Source organism: Lithobates pipiens, unplaced genomic scaffold (assembly GCF_037356315.1).
Source record: "Lithobates pipiens isolate NorthernLeopardFrog02 unplaced genomic scaffold, aLitPip1_a1.2 Scaffold_8, whole genome shotgun sequence".
Taxonomy (NCBI): Eukaryota; Metazoa; Chordata; class Amphibia; order Anura; family Ranidae; genus Lithobates; species Lithobates pipiens.
In genome coordinates this window covers 134,881,716-134,897,188 of record NW_027507903.1, presented here as the reverse complement: position 1 = coordinate 134,897,188, position 15,473 = coordinate 134,881,716, and the positions used below count along the sequence as shown (strand labels likewise).

The 15,473-nt window shown below is 43.1% G+C and overlaps 1 protein-coding gene across 2 annotated transcripts in view; it reads right to left on the bottom strand.

The window, feature by feature from the left end:
• Positions 1 to 13,906, bottom strand: part of PRRT4 (proline rich transmembrane protein 4) — a 61,741-nt gene extending 47,835 nt beyond the window's left edge. The window contains exon 1 of one of the 2 annotated variants that reach the window (XM_077472848.1): positions 13,646 to 13,906. The gene's annotated coding sequence lies outside the window, so the exon portion shown is untranslated. The remainder of the gene's footprint in view (positions 1 to 13,645) is intronic. The other variant, XM_077472847.1, reaches the window with a different exon arrangement.
• Between the last annotated feature and the right edge of the window lie 1,567 nt (positions 13,907 to 15,473).

The following is a 15,473-nucleotide window of genomic DNA, read 5'->3' as shown; positions in this document are numbered from 1 at the left end:
GCTCCAATCCTCCTATTCCCAGGTCCCCACCAGGGCTCTTGGCTCCTCCTCTTCTTGGTGTTCCACCAAAGGAAGGCACTTCCTATGGTAGCACGTCTGCGGGCTTGATCCTGAGCCACACTGCCTGGGTCCACAGGCACAGACAGCACGGCTCAGCGCCACCCCCTGATCCCTTGTTACAGGATTTGATACAAGTAGGAGCCAATGGCCTCAGAAAAGCCGCTACAAACAGGCACAGTGAGGGCTCAGGTAAGTAAACTGAAATATTTTTTACCCTAATGCAGAAAATACATTAAAGTTTGTAATCCCTCACATATACCCAGTGAAGTGAACAGCCTCAGATGATACACAGGGATGAAACAAATTTCCCTACATAAGTTTTACATGCATATCTTCTGTCTTCAGCTTTATATACTGTTTAGAAAGTGCATGTTCTGTTCAAATTTTCTCTTCCCAATTCACCTGTGGGTGTGGATTCTTGCCATACACTGTGAAACAGCTGATTGGAGGAAAGGTACACACCCCCCTCCACATAGGCAGAGACTTGCAGAGCTATGTTGTGAATAGACCAGCTCTCTGCTAATCTACGTATAGCACCCAACCTGACACAAATTTCAGGCTGGTTTTATCACAGTTGACAGAGAACTTGTCTGAAGTTTTCATGCTGATAAACAGAAGAACGGAGCAGGAAAAAGCAATGGGACTTAGGGCTTTGAAGGGAGATAAGAAAACGCTGCAGATATATGTGCCAAAGCAATCGGGTTTACGTCCACTTTAAAAGGTAAAAAATTAATAGGGCTGCCTTGCCTAACGCACCAAAAAATGGTCACGCACTATATTTGGTAATGCAGTGCACAGCCATGGGTGGACCGCGCTGCAGTGCGACTGCGCCAACCTAGCCCGTCAACAGTCCAGGAAAAGTTAAACATGCAGGATTCCTGTGATACTCTGCAGAGATAGCTGAAACCAGGAATTTCCCATAATGGGTAGGTCTCAGCAGGTATATCGTTACTACAATATATTGGCACGTATTTACAGCACAGTAATGAAAAGATAATTCCCTCTTCTGCCAGAATTTTCCTTTTTAAACAAACCATTGTTTAGCTTCTAAGGCTCGGTTCACACTCCTGCAATGCGATGCGACGCCAATTTCAGTGCGATTATGTGAATATTATTATACAGGATTTATATAGCGCCGACAGTTTACATAGCGCTTTACAACATTAGGTCAGACATTACAATACAATTCAATACAGGGGGAATCAAAGGGCTCTGCTCGTTAGAGCTTACATGTGATGCAACTTCGCATACTCTATGTGGCCAATTGGACTATAAATCGCACCAAAGTAGCACAAGAACCTTTTCTAAAGTCATGCTGTGCTGAGTCACACTGATAAGAATGGACACCATTGAATATAATGTGATTTCCCTTGTCATGCAACTCTTAAAAAAAAATAAAATAAAAAAAAAAAGAAGAAGAACTATGGGCAAAAAAAATAAAATATTTTCATATTAGATAGAATAAGGGAGGGTTATAGCCCCTGTCAGATTTCTTTCCACCGTCTGTTTACTATTGGGGAAATTTCCCTTCACTTCCTGTTCCATAGCCAAAACAGGAAGTGAGAGAAATACCAGAAAATTAAGGGAGTTTTTTGGGACCCCCCAGGTCACCAGAATTAGTGGTGGTTTTCTGGGGACAACCCAAGATGTGGAATTTTTCTTTTACAATGATAATGATAAACAAGACAAATAGAGAGGGTGAAATTCCTTAAAGGGGCGCAGACAGCAATAAAAACAGACAAGAGCTCTAATCCCTCTCCACTCTATCCAAAGCTAAAAATTCAAGTTTTGCATCTAGTTATACTAAAGTTCTTCACTGCAACATATCGCAATGTAATGTGGTAATTAAACAGAAATGGAATGTAATTATGTGATTAAGTTGAGAGAAAAAAAAAAGTATAACAGTGCAATTCGCTGTAATCGCATATCCATGGCGTGTACTCCACCGCGCACACCAGCCGTCACATTACAACGCAGCTTCTGGGGTGAAAAGGCTCCCCCTTGAAAAATCAAAATAGGAGAATACAGCAATGATACAGTTGAATGCGATATTCAACTTCAGAGCCCCCCCCCCCCCCCCCCGATTACAGAATGAAAATGGCACAAGTAGTCTATGTTTAGCTGTCACCAACCCTGCCAACATCACACATAATATAAATTAGGACAAAAATAGTTGTCTCATGGCTAAAAAGTCCTGTAGGGAGGAGTACTAATACAAACTTTCTACCCCGACTATAAAAAGATACCTCTCTAGCTTCAGTTTTAATATATCAGATTCTTTGTTTCAGTTTAAAACATCAGTCTGAGAAAATCAGCAGTCATTTGCCACATAATATTGTAATAGACATACTTAAAGAGGAACTGCAGTACGCTCAAATAATTTGTAATAAAAACATCTTTGCCATTCTGAAGCTTCCTTCCAACCACTTTGCAGATTTTATATATACTGCGATTCTGTATTCATGCCAAATATGCTGCAGAAATCTCCCTCCACTGAGTCTGGCTGCGTCCATTGTAACTGTGGGCAGCTGAAGCTGCTGCCTGTTCACTTCCTGGTTTTACATAGAGGCACACCTCTAGCCCTGCAGCTCTTATTGGCCATCTTATGCCTCACCTCCCTACCTGGAAAATAAGGATGAGATCTGGCGTGTTCGGACACTCCACTTGCAGAGGCCTGCCAGGAAGTCGGCACGGCGCTAATCACAGGCGGTGAGACATTTTCCCAATGTGCGGCTGCAGAGATCGGGAAATGTCTCACTGCCTGTGGTTAGCGCAGCGCCGCGCTGAGTTCATGGCGGGCTCTGCACATGCTGTGCGAACACGCCTGAGCTCATCCCTACTGGCAAACTCTTACGAGAGTGAGAGAGAGCTGTGCAAGATGTGATAACCCTAGACTTTTTGCCAGACAAGAAACAGGAAGTGGGCTGTATAAGGCATTTACTGGCAGGAATTTTTATTTTATTTTTTCGTCATACTTACCTGTAAAATCCATTTCCTTTCAGTACATCATGGGACATAGAGTTAGGCCAATATTCATTACCTAGTGGGCTATACACCATCTCTAGGTGAATGGACACTGATAAACAAAGTCTTAGACAGGAAGTGATCCCCTATATAACCCCTCCCAAGAGGAAGAACATCCGTTTTGTAGCAAACAAACTGCCGAGCACAGCAGCGCTTTTGCGAACACACATGCGCCATGGCAAACCAAGAGGAGAAATGGCACACCATTGTGTCATCATACAGGTTACAAACAGCCAGACACAAGAGGAAAAAAAAAAAAAAAAAAAAAAAAAGGGGTACACCTTGCAAACACCCACAGCTAGCCCAAAACTCCCCCGTATGGTCACTGCACACAGGTCTCCAGCATCTCTTCCCGGGTCCAGCATTTGCGTCCACAGACACGAATGCTGGAATCGGCCCCACGTCATTGGATTTGATTGACAGCAGTGCCAATGGCTCCCACTGCTGTAAAATGGGGGGGGGGGGGGGGGGGTCATTGCCAGAAGTTTTTTAATCTTAATGCATAGGATGCATTAAAGTGGTTGTAAACCCTCAGATACAAGTTAAGCTTATCAGATACTACATAACACAGGCAGCTGATCGCACTTACTTGTGTAGTTATGATATAAATCATCTTTTTAATGTTCATGACGTCATGCGCGATTGCACAGTATGCACTTTCAACGGCGGCATTTATATAATGCCATTTGTTTCTTTCCTGCTTGCCTAGAATTTACTGTGCGTGAGATTCTCCTCTGAATGGCACAGAGGAGAAGTCTCGCGATGCTGTAATTATTCTGGTCTTCCTGATATTCCCCCTTGTGACTGAACAATGCTCTGTTGCTGTAGTAACGGCAATTGAGAATGAGGCCTGGTTACGATGCTACAGCGCATGCGCGAGATTTCGGCAGGGATACGAACTAAGGGCGGATCGCATCGGCTTCTTAAAACAGCACAAAGAATGGCGCGGACGATACAAAAAAATAAAACTACTAAAAAAGGTACTTCCAGCGCTCGTTTTGGAGTTATTAATATATCCTTTGCTTGGATATGTTAATAAAAACATAGAAATATTTTAAAAATAGCATTTTTTTGGTGGGGTTTACTTCCTCTTTAAGGGAAAAAAAAAAACCCCTTTAACCACTTCACACCCAGCCAATGTATATAAGTGGCCAGGTGGGCGCTCTCTCCTGAGTGAACGTTCAGGAATGTCCCTCAGAAGGAGGGGGATCGCACATGCCCGAGCAGCGGCGCGATCCCAATGCGCTTGTATCACCCGGACATGGCACATTGCCGATCGGCAGGAGGGCTCTGTGATTGGCCCTCCTGATCACATGACGGCCGTGTCCAATCACAGCCGTCATGTGATGTAAACACAATGTGTGAAAGGGGCCATACAGGCAGAACCCCCCCCCCCAACTCACGTTTTTGAAAGGAGCTTTGGAGAAGAAAGCGCGAAAGAGCATGAAAAAACTTGAAAACACACTTACAAATAAAAAAATAATAAAAAAAATAAATAAAAAATAAAATAAAAAAAAACACGCTCACGTTTAAAAAAGCTCAATGAAAACATGCAAAAGAGTCCAAAAAAGTACAAGCTTTGTCAAGCTGAAATAAATGCCTTAAAGAAGCATTTTTTGACTGCAGTGTGCATGAGCTCTTATGCTGTAAATAGATATACATATGATATACTTTCCTTTGTTTTATGGGTTCAAAGTGATTTGTCAGCCAAATAAAGCATGGGGACATGGAGGGATGGGCAAGTTTGCTTTAAAATATAAAAAATGAATCAAATAGGGTTTGATTCATAACGCTCTGGCAATAGGCACCTGCCAGTGAAAATCAGTGATACTTGCTGGTGGAAAAACTAGCTGCATGCTACCAAAAGCGCCAAGACCAACAGTGGTGCAGCCAGATTTAGACCGTGTAGACCACCAATGCGCAATTAGGGACTCTGATCAGCTTTGGATACAAACAGTTTCTGTTCAGGGACACCATTGCCAGCCTCATACAAAGGACTTATTCATATGGCTGATTGGCTCCTGATGCCGCGCAGGAGCGTGTTCTGCCAGCACAGGTGTTGCATGCATCCCTATGCTGGAAGACCCATAGATATCTTTTGGGACAGGTGGCGTCACATTAGGACACAGTGGCTGTGTCAGTGCAATCTGTGTGGGTGCATGGCCGGAATGCACACAGGGTAAGTTTGGGGACATGGCCCTGCAGTGTGGCACATTGGGACACCACTGCTGTGTTTTTTTTTTAGATATCTATAGATCTGCCAGCATGGGGGATGCATGCAACGCCTGTACATCCCCGTGCTGGTAGGACACACTCCTGCATGGCAGACAGAGGTAAACGGTCATGTTAAGAAGCTCAAACTGGCCACATCTAATCTTCCAATTGTATGCAGCTTTATGCTTGCCATATACCTGTCAAAAAATCATTCAAACGCATTTTTGAAAAATTAACGCACGGTCGTGATTTTGTCATCATGTAATGACCAAATTTTGATCAATAAATCGTTCAATGGACATAAATGAATCCGTTTTTCATTTGTTTTGTCACATATGCCTAGGAAAAACTGTGCAGGCAAGAAACAAATTAACCTTTCAATTTATTGTCCGTTCGGAATACGTTTTTTAAACTTTTCCTTAGATTTTTTTGGCTTAAAAACGTCAAAACCGTTTTTTAACAGACGTGTGCGATTAGCTGCACCCAGCAACATTAACCCCAGGAAATTGTTGTCAGTCATGTACTACAGCTGCAGTCACTGACAGCCTGTCATTGCACTGCACCGGCTCAGTGACTGCAGCTAATCACACACATCAGTCAATTCCAGCTGCAAGAAATCGCAGTATTCGCCAGTGCAAAAGAGACCTAATGGTCTCTCTATGGCGGATACGTAAACGTTGGACAGCTGACCAAAACATAGCAACTCCCATGACTCTGTGTCAGTTTCAAGCAGATTCAGCCAAATCTGGAGCCTTTTTGCGATTGTGGCGGAAGCACGGCTTCACTGCTTTCTGCCAGAAACAAACGAGAAGCAAGCTGTGGAAAAATGTATCTAAAGATGAAACTTTCTTTATGGCGGGGATAAATGAATTGGAACATTGGTGGAAAATGTGCGCCGACTCCAGTGTGGATTATACAATATTTCACCGACTTCCTGACAGGAATCTTTCCTCTGTAACCACTTCAGGCCCTCATACACTCTCCACACACACCACTACTAGATTTTTTCCCTAAAAGTTAAGGCTTATGCAAGCGGAACTGGATGCATATATTTTAATTAACAATAAATTGGTAAAAAAAAAAAAAATCCTAGATATTTACCTCAAGAAATAACTAAAAAGGCCTCCTGAATACGATACCAACCGAAGTGTGATATTCCGTATTGCAGAAAGTCAAAGCTCACTGCTCAGTTTAGAATAGCTTTTCCCTTGTTGTCATCACACACAGGAAACATGAATCTGTCTTCAAATTCTGTATATACAGTATATAGTTAGTATAACGTTAAAATAGGTTGCATTTGTGTGGACGAGAATGAATACTACAGCACCACTTGCTTGCAGGAGTTTTTGGCCCTATAGAAATCAGTGCACATCATCCAGTGCGTTCGATAGACACTGTATTGTCAAAAGTATTGTGACACCTGCCTTTACATGCACATGAGCTTTAATGGTATCCCAGTCTTAGCCTGTAGGGTTCAATATTGAGTTGGCCCACCCTGTCCAGCTATAACAGCTTCCCAAGGAAAGCTGTCCACAAAGTTTAGTAGTGTGTCTATGGGAATGTTTGACCATTCTTCCAGAAGTGCATTTGTGAGGTCAGGCACTTAAGTTGGCCAAGAAGGCCTGACTCGCAGTCTCCATTCTTAATTCATCCCAAAGGTGTTCTATCGGGTTGAGGTCAGGACTCTGTGCTGGCCAGTCAAGTTCCTCCACCCCAAAAACTTGCTCTTCCATGTCTTTATAGACCTTGCTTTGTACACTGGTCCAAATCATTTAGTGGAGGGGGGGATTATGGTTTGGGGTTGTTTTTTAGGGGTTGATCTGGGCCCCTTAGTTCCAGTGAAGGGAACTCTTAAGGCGTCAGCATAACAAGATATTTTCAACAATTTCATGCTCCCAACTTTGTGGAAACAGTTTGGGGATGGCCCCTTCCTTTTCCAACATGACTGTACACTAGTGCACAAAAGCAAGGTCCATAAAGTGATTGATGAGCGAGTTTGGGGTGGAGGAACTTGACTTGCCTACACAGAGTCCTGACCTCAACCAGATAGAACACCTTTGGGATGAATTAGAGCAGAGACCGAGTCAGTCCTTCTTATCAAACATCAGTGCCTAAACCTCACAAATGCGCTTCTAGAAGAATGGTCAAATATTCCCATAGACACACTCCTAAACCTTGTGGACAGTCTTCCCATAAGAGTTGAAGCTGTTATAGCTGCAAAGGGTGGACCAACGCAATATTGAACCATACAGACTAAGGCTGGGATGCCATTAAAGTTCATGTGCGTGTAAAGGCATGTGTCCCAATACTTTTGATAATATAGTGTTATCTGTTGGGACCTGGATATTTATAGGGAGAGAATTTAAATTTATCTGTTAACACCAGCAGCTGCGCAAGACACAGAAGTTGGTGTGCATCCTGATGCCGGTGCCAACGTACATACGCTATGTTTTATTTTTTGATTTGTGCAAACCTTATTGAAAAGTCACAAAATGCAATTTCATTAAAGAGATAGTTCACCTTTACTAACTGCCTATGCAGGTAAAGAGTACCTGCAGACAAAAGAACACTGTACAGCTCTGACCAAAGTTAAATTACACCCTTGCTATAGGTGTAGGCCATTTAGGTACCCACTGAAGCTTGGCATCATCCCATTCTGCCTTGTTGCCAAGACACTACTAGCTGTTATTGCTCACCCCCATCATCACAGGAACGGACCCTCAAACCGATGCACATGTGCGATCCACCATCTCCTCCTGAGCTCAGAGCGACAGGGGAGAGAGAATACATGCATGGGAGTGTCTTAGAAACATCTTAACAACAAGGCAGGGTAGGATGATCCCATCTCTAGGAGTCTTTCATCCAGGCTTCACAAAAGCATCTCGCATGTGCTCTGTCTCCCTGTCACAGTAACTGCCATTAGTCAAACTCCTGTGAGGAGGGAGTAGGGATGTGGCTTACCGCCACTGTGTGCGTCTATGGATACACACACACACACCGCAAGACCTGACAGGGGTGTGCATGCACAGGCTCGCTACAGAAGGCACCTGAAGGAGGCTACAGTGCCAGCAGGGACTGTGGGAAGAGAAGGAAAGTGATGTTTCTGTGCATTATCATTACATAGAGCCATGGGCGTCCGCTGAACTTTTTTCGGGGGGGGCACCATTTTATTGCAATACAAAAAGATTTACACAGTGGTGTCATGGCACAGGCACTGCTGTTACCTGTAGTTCTTATGTGATAGGCCCAGGACAGGCACTGGCAGCCAGGCAGTGTACTCTCTGTCATCTCGGCCACTGCACGCCACGCTCTTGTGACCTGTGGGAGGAACCGGTGCCACGCCAGCCGGATCGGCATAGGCACAACATACATTTACACAGGCAGAGGCAGGCTCAGGCACCAGCCAATCAGGGAACAGCCAGGTCACGGTGATGTTAAACAGAGGCTCGAGCGACAGAGCCAATCCGGTGCTTGGGCCGGGGGTGAGGAGAGAGGTACAGATGTGTAGTCGGAAAAGACAGAGCAGCCCCAGCCCCCAGGCCAGCAGCAGACTTTGAAAAAAAGTCCACGGCTGCCGGGGAGGCAGCCATTGCAACACAGGCGGCGAGGGTTTTCACTCTGACTTCAACACTCTTACGTTTCCAAGGGGGGACAGTTGACCCCCCGTGCCCTATGGTGCGGAAGCCCATGCACAGAGCAGTCATGTGTTTTTCTTTTAGTACAGGTATTGACTTATACTGACTTTATGGTCACTTTAAGGTTTTTGGTGAACACATTGTCTACATAGTTGGGGGATCAGGTAAGGAGTGACATGCTCCAGTTAGAACTTTATCCGATTCCTGCTGAATCAGTTAAAAGTCGAGCTGCACATGGGCCCTGCACGCCCAAACTGGCTTGACAATTGTGGATTTCAAAATCAAGCCAGGTGGTACACAGTATAGCTCCCATAGGGGTGTCCGGGACAATAATTTTCTTTGTTACCTCCAATTCACTTGAATTACCATTATTTGTATCAATGAAAAGATACTTCTTGTATTGTTACACGTCTATTATCTTTTAAATAGGTATTTCATTAGTTAAAAGGCAAATGCATTTAATATCTCTTATTTGACACTGATGTTTATGCATATATACATTGTATATACGTTGTAATAACATCTTCTTATCTGTTATTATATTTTTTGTCTGGATAAACTTTCAATTAAAACTATTGAATCAAGCCAGGTGGTAAATTATTGGGTATACAGTGCATCCTAAGATACACAGAGACTTTTTGGAAGCACCAGCAGCTGCGGGTGACGTGGCAGCATAAATAAAACAAAGATTCCACTATCCGTACGATTAGAGTGGATGGGTACTTGATTGATTTTTTTTCTCCTGCTCCTGCAAGATGAATTTTCAAAATTTGAGTTGTCCATTGCTAACTTTTATCCCAACCATGCATCTCCACAGCATCAGATAACCTATAATAGTGCTGCGCCGTTCACTATATTCACCATTGCAGTGACCTGTCACTACCATGAAAGGTATATGATGGGAGAGATGATGTCACTGATTTTTATGTCATTGTGGTGTCAGTTACAAAGAACACCCTGTAAAAGTGCATTGTAGCAGATCACAAGCCCAGGAGATGACAGCCAGCAGTTCTAGCAATAAACCCCACCACACCCATGTGCATTCAATGAAAGATGTTATTTTCCACAGCTGGGGCTGAAAGTTGCATTTCTAAGTAGACTAATTGAGTTTTCTAAAGGTCATTGACATGCTTATTTGTCAAAAATGAGTACACAGAAAACTAAAACATGTCAAAGTGACCCTGTCACTAGCTTGCAATGCTTCTCCAAATCTGCTAGAAAATCTGACTAGTCTAGGAAGAGTCCGTTCCCTAAGGCTGGATTCACACCTATGCAGTTTTAGTGCTTTTTGCATATTTGCCCTACAGTCCATTTACCATGGTTTCCTATGGAACATGTTCGGTAGTGCAAATCTGCAAAATGCAAAAAGCACTAAAACTGCATAGGTGTGAATTCAGCCCAAGACAGTCACCTCCTCTTCTTAGGGCATCTAATAACTGTCTGTGCTGGCCTAGATTTATTTCTTATTAATACAATTGGCAGCATAATGGTGGCAATTCTAACTGGGAGGTTGGTAGCTCTCCTACTTGCCCTATTCTCTTACTTGAATGTGTGTGGACGTACAAAGCAAATACATAGACATACACTTTACTTTGTTTTCTGTAGAAATATTTTGTAATATTGAATCTAGCAAGAATGGATAGGCGAAAGGGCCCTGGACGTCGTGGTCCAAGGACGCTTCCACTGACCTGGACGTCGTGGTCCAAGGACGCTTCCACTGACCTGGACGTCGTGGTCCAAGGACGCTTCCACTGACCTGGACGTCGTGGTCCAAGGACGCTTCCACTGACCTGGACGTCGTGGTCCAAGGACGCTTCCACTGACCTGGACGTCGTGGTCCAAGGACGCTTCCACTGACCTGGACGTCGTGGTCCAAGGACGCTTCCACTGACCTGGACGTCGTGGTCCAAGGACGCTTCCACTGACCTGGACGTCGTGGTCCAAGGACGCTTCCACTGACCTGGACGTCGTGGTCCAAGGACGCTTCCACTGACCTGGACGTCGTGGTCCAAGGACGCTTCCACTGACCTGGACGTCGTGGTCCAAGGACGCTTCCACTGACCTGGACGTCGTGGTCCAAGGACGCTTCCACTGACCTGGACGTCGTGGTCCAAGGACGCTTCCACTGACCTGGACGTCCTTCTCCTGAGAGTAGAGTAGACCTATCATCAAACTACAGAGGAAAAACAGAGCCCTGATACATGGGAGCATGTTTTGATGGTTCCTAGTTTAAATGTGTATATTTGTCTTCTTCTACTCCCCTTCTTCTGTTCCTGAAGAAGGAGTAATTACAAACTCCATGCAGATGGTGTCTTTGCTGGGATTGTGGGTAAGGCAAGAGTGCTAAATTATGAGCCAAAAACACTTTATACATGAATGTGGCTTGACACTTTGATCAAGTGTGTGGATTTTTTTGCTTCTGGGGATGACACATTCCACTTTGCACAGAGAGCAATAGGAGCTGGGGAGGGGTTAGGAACGGAGGAGCATATAGAGGGGATGCTATAGGGGTCGAGGTGTTAAATCTGGAGCACCGGGTATGGGTTATAAAGCTCAGGGGCCTGGGATTATATCTTACTCCTATGTGAATTTTTAGCAGTATTCTTTCCAGATAAAGAAGAAATGGGGCAGGCTTGGATTTTCTATTACTGTTGCCTTCCTGGTCATTTTTGAGAAGATTGATGGTGTAATTTATCAAAACAAATAAAAAAATAAAAACAAAGATTCAATCTCCTACTTTATTCTCTAAACCGCCTTTATCGACTGTTTTACTTCAAAGGAACCCCTAAAATATTATTAATGTATTGGGAACCCTTATTAAAGCCAATTCATCGAGGGTCAATGGGAGGAATACTCACTACATTGGTGCTCAGTGGGAAGAATGCCCCCCTTGCGAACAGCTAATAAGATCATTGGTGTCATGCTGATGGCTTTGCCAAGTAGACCTGGAACTATGCAGGCACCATCAGATGGAAGGTCAATTAGCCACAACTCAAGGAACCCCTGGAAACCTTTGGAGTGACCCTGGTGTTCCATGGAGCCTTGGTTGAGAATAGTGTTTAGGACAGCCACATTACCACAAGCTAAAAGGTGGCCACACACCGTTAGATTTTTTTCATTCTATTGGTCAACAATATTCTGCCCAGCTGCTGTCAGGATGTCGGGCAGGAGGAGGCTGACACTAGCTGCACTACCAATACTATATCATTACCCCTGGTGATTACACAATCCTTGGTGATCTTAAAGGGTAAATACCAGTTTAATGTCTCTTCTAATAGTACTGAGAATGCTGGGATCTGTGTTGTAGCATTTCACACCAGAAATTTCCATGATTATACCATACAATTGTGTCAAGCGTATGATCATGCTCCAAGGACTCCCGCGTGAGTGTTCTGCTATGCAGCTGCAGTTCACAAATGTAGCCAACACACATAATAAAGGACTGACAGTAATGACAGCAGCTGGGGTGAATGCACCCAATAATAGCAAATCCGGCACAGGAAGGGTTAATGAGAGGCAGCCAGCAATCACCCCCTGAAGGGCAGCACAGTGTGCAGTAGAAGTATGGAAACACCACACACCAATCATGTGTATACATCGCATACATACAGCATCAGTACAGTGTGCAATGGCACATATTATATACATAGCGCATCAGCACACTAGAAGTATGGCACACACACACATATATATATATATATATATATATATATATAGATATATATATATATTTTTTTACATAGATTAGACCACAGTGTGCCGTGGCACATATACATTACACATGCATCTACATTCTTTACATATAGTATACACACACATACGTAGTGTGTAGTATAGCGCACACATCTATATATACACTGCATGCATACATCACACACACACACACATATTCACTGCATGCATACAACACACACACACACACACTGCATGCATACATCACACACATCTCACGCACACACCTATATACACTGCATGCATACAACACACACATCTATATACACTGCATGCATACATCTCACACACACACACACATGCATGCATCACATATCTCACACACACACCTATATATACACTGCATACATACAAAAAACACACACGCACCATGCATGCATCTATATACACTGCATGCATACGTCATGCATCTATATACACTGCATGCATACGTCATGCATCTATATACACTGCATGCATACGTCATGCATCTATATACACTGCATGCATACATACATACATACATCACGCATCTATATACACTGCATGCATACATCACACATCCATATATACACACTGCATGCATACATCACACATCCATATATACACACTGCATGCATACATCACACATCCATATATACACACTGCATGCATACATCACACATCCATATATACACTGCATGCATACATACATCACACATCCATATATACACTGCATGCATACATACATACATCACACATCCATATATACACTGCATGCATACATACATACATCACACATCCATACATACATACATCACACATCCATATATACACTGCATGCATACATCACACATCTATATACACTGCATGCATTCATCACACATCTATATTTACACTGCATGCATTCATCACGCATCTATATACACCGCATGCATACATCACACATCCATGTATATGGTCAGAGTGTGAATAGGATGATGGAGCGGACACTGCAGTGTAGATCCCCCCCGATGACATACCGGTCCATGGTGGCGGTAGGTGCTCGGCGTCCTCTCTGTCTCCAGGCTCAGCGCTCAGCAGCAATGATTTCCATGATCAGTGAAGCCGTCCGCTCTCCCCTCCCCCACACCCCCCCTCCGGGCTCTGTCTCACTCTCAGCCTATGGGGTTGCAGATTGTGTATCTATGGCGGGGTGTCGGCGGAGTTATCAGTTCCCCGGTGTGTGCACCGATCGGGAGAACGTGATCGGCAGTAATCCTAGCAGTTGGTCGGGGTAGGTGAGATCGGTGTGTATATGGAGAGGACACCCAACCTGCACTGACTATTCCATCTCTCCTCCCATTTTAATCATTACTCACCAACAGAAAAAGATATTCATTTTACAATAAAAATCATCAAATGTTTCTGCAGTTTATAATTCAGATAAATATGTGATGATTTATGTAAAGAAATGTCAGTGTCAATGTCAATAAGACATTTTCTACTTAAATCGATCGTTCCTTTTCCTCTTTATTAGGGATGAGCCGAACACCCCAGAACTTGTGAACAAACAAAAAATTAGTGCTCATTTTAAAGGCTTATATGCAAATTATTGCCATAAAAAGTGTTTGACCTGGGTCCTACCCCAGGGGACATGTATCAATGCAAAACATTTTTTTAAAACTGATGTTTTTTCAGGAGCAGTGATTTTAATAATGCGTAAAGTAAAACAATAAAAATGAAATATTGCTTTAAATAATGTGCCTGGGGGCCCCCTTAGTCTGCCTGTAAACTAGCGCATTTTCACATGTTTAGAAAAGTACTGCAGCAAAATGACATTTCTAAAGGAAAAAAAAGTAATTTAAAATTGCTCACAGCTGTAATGTATTGCCAGATCCTGGCTATATAGATACAAATCATTAAAAAAAAAAAAAAAACAGCGTGGGTCCCCTCCAGTCCGAAATTAAGGTGAACTCCACGCCAATTTTTTTTTTTTTTAAATGGTGTGGTGGTCCCTGCATAAAAATCCATACCAGACCCAAAGGGCCTTGTATGGACAGGGGGAACCCATGCTGTTTTTTTCTTAGTTCTGTCATAGGGCTCCCCTTAACCACTTCAATACACTATATTATATATTGTACACTGCACTATATACCCTGCACTGTATTATATACACTACACTGAGGGCACAATATACTCTGAACTGCAGTATATATATATACTATACGGATTGCACTATATACTCTGAACTGCAGTATATATACTAAACAGACTGCACTATATACTCTGAACTGCAGAATATATACTATACGGACTGCACTATATACTCTGAACTGCAGTATATATACTATACGGACTGCACTATATACTCTGAACTGCAGTATATATACTATACGGACTGCACTACATACTCTGAACTTGGAGTATATATACTATACGGACTGCACTACATACTCTGAACTGCAGTATATACGTATACTATACGGACTGCACTATATTTCTGCTGAAAAATTGGGTCTTAGGTGTTGGTGGTGGCAGAAAACTGTAACCTCTCACAGATACTCTTGTTGGGTGCAGGAACGGTCCCTGTTGTTAAATATTATTTCAGAGGCTGCTTGCCCTCTTTTAGTGGCCTGTAAGCGCCTGCCTCTCCCTGGAGGCCTTCTGGATATAATGGGTATTTTTTCTTTTTTTAACACCGCACTACACTGTATTATATACTGTGTACACAGTCTGCACTGTATTAGAAACTGTACACCGCCGAATGCACTGTATATATAGGCTATGCTGAATGCAGAATATATATATATATATATATATATATATATATATATATATATATATATACAGTATCTCAAAAAAGTGATT